The sequence below is a fragment of the Ictidomys tridecemlineatus genome, chromosome X (assembly GCF_052094955.1).
Source record: "Ictidomys tridecemlineatus isolate mIctTri1 chromosome X, mIctTri1.hap1, whole genome shotgun sequence".
Taxonomy (NCBI): Eukaryota; Metazoa; Chordata; class Mammalia; order Rodentia; family Sciuridae; genus Ictidomys; species Ictidomys tridecemlineatus.
This window is the reverse complement of record NC_135493.1, coordinates 37958142-37967973: the sequence shown is the minus strand read 5'-3', so window position 1 is coordinate 37967973 and position 9832 is coordinate 37958142. Positions and strand designations below refer to the sequence as shown.

The following is a 9832-nucleotide window of genomic DNA, read 5'->3' as shown; positions in this document are numbered from 1 at the left end:
GGTCCAACTGGTTCCAGCCACAAACCACTCCTGCTTGTTGCTTAGTAAATGCCACTAAGGAAGGAAAAAGGGGTGAATATCCCCCAGACTTTGCTCTCTCCAAGGGGTGTACAACTTAAGAAGCCATGTGTGTTCGTCAGCTTTTTATTGCTATGATCAAAATACCTGACAAAAGCAACTTAGAATATTTATTTCTGTTTGTGATTTCAGAGGTTTGCATCCATGGTTGGCTGACTCCATTGATGTGAGCCTGAGGTGAGGCAGGAGAACAATATGGCATAAGGATGTGAAGAATAAAACTGTTCAGCTCATGGCAGCTGGGAGGCAGGATGGGGGTATGGGGTCAGAGAAGATAAACCTTTCTAGTGCACTACCAATGACTAGCTTCTTCCAACTAGGCCCCACTTCCTAGTAGTTCATTCAGCCATTAATAGATTAATCCTCTGATGAGGTCAGAACTGATCACTTCCCCAAAGCCCACCTCTGAACACATGGGACTTTGGGGAGCATTCCAGATCTAAAACATAACAACATAGAAAACATTTCTGATCAGCATAGGCTGTGAACATTCACTCTTGCCTGCACAATCAAGCACCCCAAAAGGGAAAAAAATCTTTAATTTTTATGAAGTTTTTGTTAATGCTGCTTTTTGTTTGTTTATATTTTCTCCTAATATTTTTTTCATGTTTTTATCTTCTCCTACATTTTTATTCTTTTTAATTTTTGATCATGTCCTGGCTTTCCCACTTTCTTTTTTTTAAACTAAAAAATATCTTCTTTACTTTTCTCCTTTTACAAAGTTAATTTTATTTTTTTATTATTTTAAAAACTTTTTAATTTATTCTGTATTATTTTTGCCCCCTTCTTTTCTGTTGTTTGGTGTTGTAGTTGAGGTTGCTTTTATTTTACTTTAATTTTATATATATATATATATAAAATTATATACAATTATATGTTATTATTATGTTATAATAATTATATATATAATCATATAATAATAATAATTATATATAATTATATATATATATATATATATATATATATATATATATATATATATATATATATAAATGTATATCTGGTGGTGTTAATGTTTTCTTCTTATGATTCTGGGCATCAAACATGTCACTTTGTGCATGTTGGATGGGTAGTATGCCAGTGAGGTACATACCCAGCTCAGCTCAGAGAAACTACACCTTACTCTAGTTCATAATCTAACCCTGCTTGAAACTTGGTAGATATTTAAATTTAAAGAATGAAGGAGATAAAAGCCCCTTGTCATTCAGAAGCTCCCATGTAGTCACAGCTACGGGGCCTGAAGTTCTACTCCTAGAAGTTGAACCTTATAGCAACTGCAGAGAAATATAACTCAAAGGCTGTGGACACTATATGTAAAAAGGACCTCAACATACATCACCCCCATATCTTATGGGATCATAGATTGCTGACAAGACTGGAGTAGTATACACAGAGGATGCAGCCCTTATATCTGCTATCTAAATCACATTTACCTGAACTAACAAAAGCACCCCACTCTTGTGAGATCCACAGATAAAGAAAATCCCTCAGGCTCAGGCACAGTACACAGTGTATGAAAACCCACTAATCACAGCCAAAGACAGAGAAATTAAACTATGAAGTCCAATTGGAATTAAACTCAATGATTGTTATGATTTAGATATAAGATATTCCCCAAAAGTTCATGTGTGAGACAATGAAAGAATTTTCAGAGGTGAAATGATTAGATTATGAGAGTTGAAACCTCATCAGTGGATTAATACATTCACATGGATTAACTGAGTAGTAACTGTAGTCAGATAGGATGTGGCTGGAAGAAATGGGTCTCAGGAGGCATGGCTACTGCTCAAGATGATGACAGGCCTTAGGATCAACCATGTGGTCCTGGTTGTGCAAGAATTTAGGATATTGGAGTTAGGGGGTCATGGAGGCTTCCTCCAAGATTTCAAAGGAAGGCCTGGAAAAATGTAGTAGGATCAGTCCCTTTGGGATGCTTCTTAGAGGATGATGCATGAAGATGTGGTCAGGCAGCTGAAGCTTCAGTGGAGGCCCCCAAGATTAAGATATGCCGGTAACATGGGCTATCTACTGAGAAAAACATCAGAAATTGAGCAGAAATAAGCCAAGAGATAGGCCTTGTGGGCTGCAACCAGCAAAGTCATAGAGGCAGAGCTGCACAAACCTTTGCATAAAACATCACAATGACACATGCCCCATATGCTGGACATGGATTTATATAAAATTTGTTTCCTCACCTGAATTTTGGTCTTTCTTTGGTTCCATCTCTTCTCTATATGCCCCTATTAATCCCTTGTGGAATGGAAATGTTTACTCAGTGCCATTATGTATTGGATATAAGTAACTTGCTTTTGAACTTTTACTCTCATAGCTGAGAGTTTGCTTGAGTCTCAGATGAAATTTTGGTATTGAACTTTTGGGCAATGATGGAATTGTTAAGACTGTGAGGACTCTTGAAAATGGACTAAAACTATTATGTATTGCGAAATGGGCATGAGATTTTGGGGCTAGGTGTGGAATGTTATGTTTTATATGTTAGGTCACCCAAAATTTCATGTGTGAGAAAATGCAAGAATTTTTCAGAGGTGAAATGATTAGATTATGAGTAGTATAAGCTAATTAGTGGATTAATCCACTAATATTGATTAACTATGCAGCAACTGTAGGCTTGTAGGGTGTGGCTGGAGGATGTAGGTTACTGGGAGTGTGCCTTGGGGTTTATATTGGCAGGAGGAGCTATCTTTCTGCTTCCTGGTTGCTGTGTCCTGAGCTGCTTTCCTCCATTATAGCCTTCCACTATGATGTTCCATCATGATGACCAAAGCTATGAAACCAGCCAAACATGGACTAAACCTCTGAAACATGAGCCAAAATAAACTTTTCTTCCTCTAACTTGTTTTTCAGGTATATGGTAAACAACAAAGAAAAGCTAACACAACAAATCAATATCCCAGGGCACATCATCAAGAGAAGATCACTTACTAGGAAGGCTCTCACATAAAAATCAAAGAGATATTCATCTGAATAGCTGTGCATATCTCAACATAGAAGCACAAGAAATGTGAAAAGAATGAAGCAACATGACATCTCCTAAAGTCTATGATTTTCAAGCAACTGATTTCAAAGATATCAAAGTGGTTGAGAAGCTGGACAAAGATTTCAAAATAATGATCTTTAAAAAGCTCAATGAATTCTAAAACACACAAATAAACATCTGAATGAGTTAATAAGGGCAATTCAGTACATAAATAAGCAATAAAATAAAGATATAAAGATTTCAAAAAGGAAACAAATGAAAATCTTGGAAATGAAAAGCTCAATAAGTCAGATTAAAAAAACTTAGTTGAAAGCCTTATCAGCAGACTAGAACAAATGAAAAAACAAATATAGGGCTTGAAGACAAAGTTGAAGAATTATTTAGGCAGTAATGAATAAAAAAATAATAAGGAATCAACAGAATATTCAAGATCTCTGGCACATCATTAAAAGACCAAATGTATACATGTTCATAGTAGGTGCGAGAGAAGAGCTATAGGTTGAAGGCACAGAAAATCTATGCAGTGAAATAATAATATAAAACTTTCCAAGTCTTCAAACTGGCATGTACATCAAGATATAGGAGGTATTTAGACAAGACCAGAAAATAATGTCTCCACATTATAGTCAAACTGCCAAAAGTACAGGAAAAAGAAAAAAAATAATAAAAGTTGCAAGGGAGAAGCAAAACGTCATATTTAAAAGCAAACTCTTCAGGATAATAGCAGATTTCTCAGCAGAAACTACAAAGTTTAGGAGAGAATGAAATGATGTATTTCAAGTTCTTAAAGAAAATAACAACCAGATTACTATACCCAGAAAAGTTATCTTTCAGAATTGAAGAAGAAATAAAGACCTTTCATGATAAACATAAACCACTAAATCAGCATTAGAGAAGATACCTATGGAAATCCTATACCCAGCAGAAGAAGAAAAGAAAAAACATAGAGTATAGGTAAGAATAAATATCACTAGAAGAATAGATAAGTGAATGAGAATTAAAAAGAATTTTAACATTAAAACAGAAAGCCATCAAAGTTCTGAAATGAATAAGAGAGAAAGAAGAAAAGAGAATATCCAAAACAATCAGAAGAAAAACAACAGAATGGAGGAGTAAGTGCATACTTTAATAATAATTCTGTACATAAAGTCTATTTACATAAGATGGACTTATTGGATTAAAAATAAGACCCACCATCTAATGCATGCAAGAGACTCACCTTACTGGCAAACACAAACAAAAACTGAAATATTCCAAGTAAATGGAAGAAGAAAGCAATTAAGAATAGCTATATGCATATCTGAAAAAACAAATTTTAAGCCAAAATTAGTTAAAAGAGACAAAAAGGTTACTATACATTGATAAAAGGAACAATTCATCAAAATATATAACAATTATATATGCACCAAACTTTGGAACACACAATTTTATAAAAGAAACACTACAGGGAATAAAGGGAGAGATAGAACCCAATGGATTATTAGTAGGTTACTTCAATACTTCATTATTTGACTTCCAGATTTAAAAAAAATCAGGAAAGAAGCATCAAAGTTAAATTATAATGTAGATAAAATAGACATAACAGATATCTAGGGAATATCACAACCAATAGCTGTAGAACCCACATTGTTTTCATCAACACATGGAACTTTTTACAAAAACAGATCATATATATTAGTCCATAAAGGAAATCTTCAAGCATTCAAAAAAAATGAAGTAACTTCTTTCATTTTATCAGATCAAAATGGAATGAAATTAGAAATGAACAATAAGAGAAGGTACAGATTGCACAAACATCTAGATATTAAACAATACATTTTTGAATTAATAATCACTCCTTGAAGAAATTGGAGAGGGGGAGAGTTAAAAAATTTCTAGCATCAATTGAAAATGGAAACACCAGAACCTGTGGAATACAGAGAAAGATGCACTAGGAGGGAAGTTTATAGCTATGAATCCTGACACTTAAAAAAAGGAGAGATCACCAAATAAATAATCTAACAATGCATCTCAAAGACCATATAATAATAATACAATCTATATAAGGAAAGAAATAGTAACTATCAGAGCAGAAAGAAATGAAATAGAGACTAAAAGAACAATACAAAAGATCAATGAAATTAAGAATTGGTTCCTTAAAAATGTAAACAAAATTGAAAAACTAGCCAAAAGAAAGGGAGTTAAATAATTAAAAGTAGAAATAAAAATGGTGATATTACAATAGATAGCATTGAAATTCATAGGAAGGTTAGGGAATATTTTGAAAAACTATAACTGAACAAAGAAGATTTTAAAATGTAAACAGATCAAAGATAAGCAATGAAATTGAAGCAGTAATAAAGTCTCCAATAAAGAAAAGCCCATGAGGGGCTGGGGTTGTGGCTCAGTGGTGGAGTTCTTGCCTGGCATGTGTGAGGCACTGGATTTGATCCTCAGCACCACATAAAATAAATAAATAAACAAAATTAAGGTATAAAAATAATAATTAAAAAAATCTCATGAATGAATAGATTCATGACTGAAGACTGAATTTTATCAGATGTTTAAAGAAGAACTAATTTCAATTCTCCTCAAGCTATTCCTTAAAATATAAAAGGAAGGAATATTTCCAATTCATTCTAAGAATCCAGTATTACCACACTACCCAAACCTGATAAACAAAAAGAAAATTATAGACAAATAATATCCCTGATGAACATAGATGCAAAAATCTTTAATAAATACTTGCAAATAAAATCAAATGCACTGGTACCACCACCTTGTTCTCTTGGGTGAGCATCATTGGGCTGTCTGACAGCGCATTGCAGTCACAATGGATCCAAGTTTTAAACATGGCAACTCTGAAAGATAATACCAGGTGACTAAAGTCAATTAAAAACATCCAGAAAATTACCAAGTCTATGAAAATGGTAGCAGCAGCAAAATATGCCCGAGCTGAGAGGGAGTTGAAACCGGCTTGAGTGTATGGAATAGGATCTTTGGCTCTGTATGAGAAAGCTGATATTAAGGAACCTGAAGACAAGAAGAAACACCTCCTTATTGGTGTGTCCTCAGATAGAGGACTTTGTGGTATTATTCATTCTTTGGTTGCCAAACAGATGAAAAGTGAGGTGCCTACACTCATGGCAGCTGGAACAAAAGTTATGCTTGTTAGAGTTGGTGATAAAATCAAAGGCATACTTCATAGGACGCATTTGGATCAGTTTTTGGTGACATTCAAAGACGTGGGAACAAAGCCCCCTACTTTTGGAGATGCATCGGTCATTGCTCTTGAATTACTAAATTCTGGATATGAGTTTGATGAAGGCTCTATCATCTTTAATCAGTTCAGGTCTGTAATCTCCTATAAGACAGAAGAAAAGCCCATCTCTTCTCTTAATACAATTGCAAGTGCTGAGAGCATGAATATCTATGATGATATTGATGCTGATATGCTGCAAAATTATCAAGAATACAATTTGTCCAACATTATCTACTACTCCCTGAAGGAGACTACCACCAGTGAACAGAGTGCTAGGATGACAGCTGTGGACAATGCCAGGAAGAATGCTTCTGAAATGATTCAACAGCACCTAACAAGGTATTCCACAAAGAGGAAATTAAAAAAACAATGATGAGAATCAGCAGAGAGAGCTATTACACTAAGGCAAAATCTAATCAGAGGAGAAACCAAGTCATGTTAAATACCAAAAATTAACAAAAATGGCTGGGAATACAGATCATGTCTCAATAATAACCCTGAATGTTACTGGAATAAACTCACTAATCAAAAGCTATACACTAGCAGATTGAATTTTAAAAAAGACCCAACAATATGCTGCCTCCAAGAAACTCATCTCATAGGAAAAGGCATCCACAGGCTGAAGGTGAAGGGTTAGGAAAAATAGTATCACTCTCATGAACTGCAGAACAAGCAGGGATTTCCATCCTCATATCAAATAAAATAGACTTCAAGCTAAAATCAATCAAAAAGGATAAAGAAGGACACTACATACTGCTCCAGGGAATCATACACCAACAAGATTTAACAATTATAAATATATATGCCCCAAACAATAGAGCGCCTACATTCATCAAACAAACTCTTCCCAAGTTCAAGAGTCAAATAGACCACAACATAATAATTTAGGGTGACTTTAACACATCTATTTCAGTTTTATATATATTTGTTCAGTTCAAAGGCTGAACAAAGAAACTATGGAAATCAATATATAATCAATAACTTAGACTTATCTGACATATATAGAATATTTCATCCTTCAACAAGAGAATACTCTTTCTTCTCAGCAGCACATGGGTCCTTCTCTAAAATACACCATATACTATGCCACAAAGCAACTCTTAGCAAATATAAAAAGTAGATATACTACCCTGAATTCTCTCAGATCATAAGGGAATGAAATTAGAAATCAATGATAAAATAAGAAAAAAAATCCACTCTAACATGTGGAGACTAAATAATATGCTACTGAATGAACAATGGGTTGCTGAAGACATCAAGGAGGAGATTAAATTTTTTTAGAGGTGAATGAGAACATAGATACAACATATCAAAATCTCTGGGTCACTATGAGAGCAGTTCTAAGAGTGCATTGCATGAAGTTCATTCCTTAAAAGAAGAAAAAGTCAACAAATGACTTAACATTACATCTCAAAGCCCTAGAAAAAGAAGAACAAATCTACATCAAAAGCAGAAGACAGGAAATAATTAAAATCAGAACTGAAATAATCAATGAAATTCAAACAAAAGAAACAATTGAAAAAATTGACAGAACAAAAAGTTGGTTCTTTGAAAAATAAATAAAATTTACAGAACCTTAGCCATGCTAACAAAGGAGAGAGAAAACTCAAACTACTAATTTATGTGATGAAAAAGGAAATATCACAAGAGACACTACAGAAATACAGAAGATAATTAGAAATTATTTTGAAAACTTGTACTCCAATAAAATGGAAAATATTGAAGGCATCAAAAAAATTTTAGAGTCATATAATTTGCCTAAATTGAATCAGGATGATATACACAATTTAAACAGTTCAATTTCAAGTGACAAAATAGAAGATGTCATCAAAAGTCTACCAGTCAAGAAAAGCCCAGGACTGGAAGGATGCACAGCCGAGTTCTACAAGACCTTTAAAGAAGAACTAATACCAATATTCTTGAATTTACTTCAGAAAATAGAAAAATAAGGAGCACTTCCAAACTCATTCTATGAGGCAATATCACCCTGATTCCAAAACCAGGCAAAGACACATCAAAAAAAGAAAACTTGCTGATGATATGATTCTATACCTGGAAGACCCTAAAAGTTCCATCAGAAAACTCCTAGAATGAGTAAATGAATTCAGCAAAGTAGCAGGATATAAAATCAACTCCCATAAATCAAAGGCAAGGTCTATATAATGAAAATTACAGAACCCTAAAGAAAGAAATCAAAGAAGACCTTAGAAGATAGAAAGATCTATCTTCTTTTTGGACAGGCAGAATTAATATTATCAAAATGGCCATACTTCCAAAAGCACTATACAGATTTAATGCAATTCTGATCAAAATTCCAATGACATTCCTCATAGAAATAAAAAAAGCAATCATGAAATTCATCTGGAAAAGCAAGAGGCCCAGAATAGCTAAAGCAATCCTTAGCAGAAGAGTGAAGCTGGTGGCATCACTATACCAGAACTTAAACTATACTACAGAGCAATAGTAACAAAAACAGCATGGTATTGGCACCAAAACAGGCTGGTAGACCAATGGTACAGAATAGAGAACACAGAGACTAACAAAACTACAGATATCTTCTATTAGACAAAGGTTCAAAGAACATGCACTGAAGAAAATATAGCCTCTTCAACAAATTGTGCTCGGAAAACTAGAAATCCATATGCAACAAAATGAAATTAAACCTCTGTCACCATACACAAAACTCAACTCAAATTGATCAAGGACTTAGGAATACAACCAGAGACCATGGTCTAATAGAAGAAAAAGTAGGCCCCAATCTCCATCATGTGGGATTAGGCATCAACTTCCTTAATAAGACTCCTGTGGCACAAGATTTAAAACCAAGAATCAATAAATGGGATGGACTCAAACTAAAAAGTTTCTCATCAGCAAAAGAAACAATCTGTGAGGTGAATAGAGAGCCTACATCTTGGGAGCAAATCTTTACCCCTCACACATAAGATAGAGCAATAATCATTAGAGTATATAAAGAACTCAAAAAGCTAAACACCAATAAAACAAATAACCCAGTCAATAAATGGGCCAAGGACTTGAACAGACACTTCTCAGAGAGGATATTCAATCAATCAACAAATATATGAAAAAATGTTCATCATCTCTAGCAATAGAGAAATGCAAATCAAAACCATCTAAAACTTCATCTCACTCCGGTCAGAATGGCAGCTATTATTCATGCAAACAACAATAAGTGTTGGTGAGGATGTGGGGAAAAAGGTGCACTCATACATTGCTGGTGGGACTTCAAATTGGTGCAGCCAATATGGAAAGCAGTATGGACATTTCTTGGAAATATGGGAATGGAACCACCATTTGACCCACCTATCCATCTCTTTGGACTATACCCAAAGGACTTAAAAACAGCATACTACAGGGACACAGCCACATCAATGTTCATAGCAGCCCAATTCACAATAGCTACTGTGGAACCAACCTAGATGCCCTTCTCAATAAATGAATGGATAAAAAATGTGGCATATAAACACAATGGATTATTACTCAGCAATAAAAGAGAATAA

General features: G+C 34.2%; 1 pseudogene; it reads left to right on the top strand.

Moving 5' to 3' along the window:
• The first annotated feature begins 5906 nt into the window (after window positions 1–5906).
• Window positions 5907–6687, top strand: LOC101977728 (ATP synthase F(1) complex subunit gamma, mitochondrial pseudogene; annotated as a pseudogene).
• The last annotated feature ends 3145 nt before the right edge of the window (window positions 6688–9832 follow it).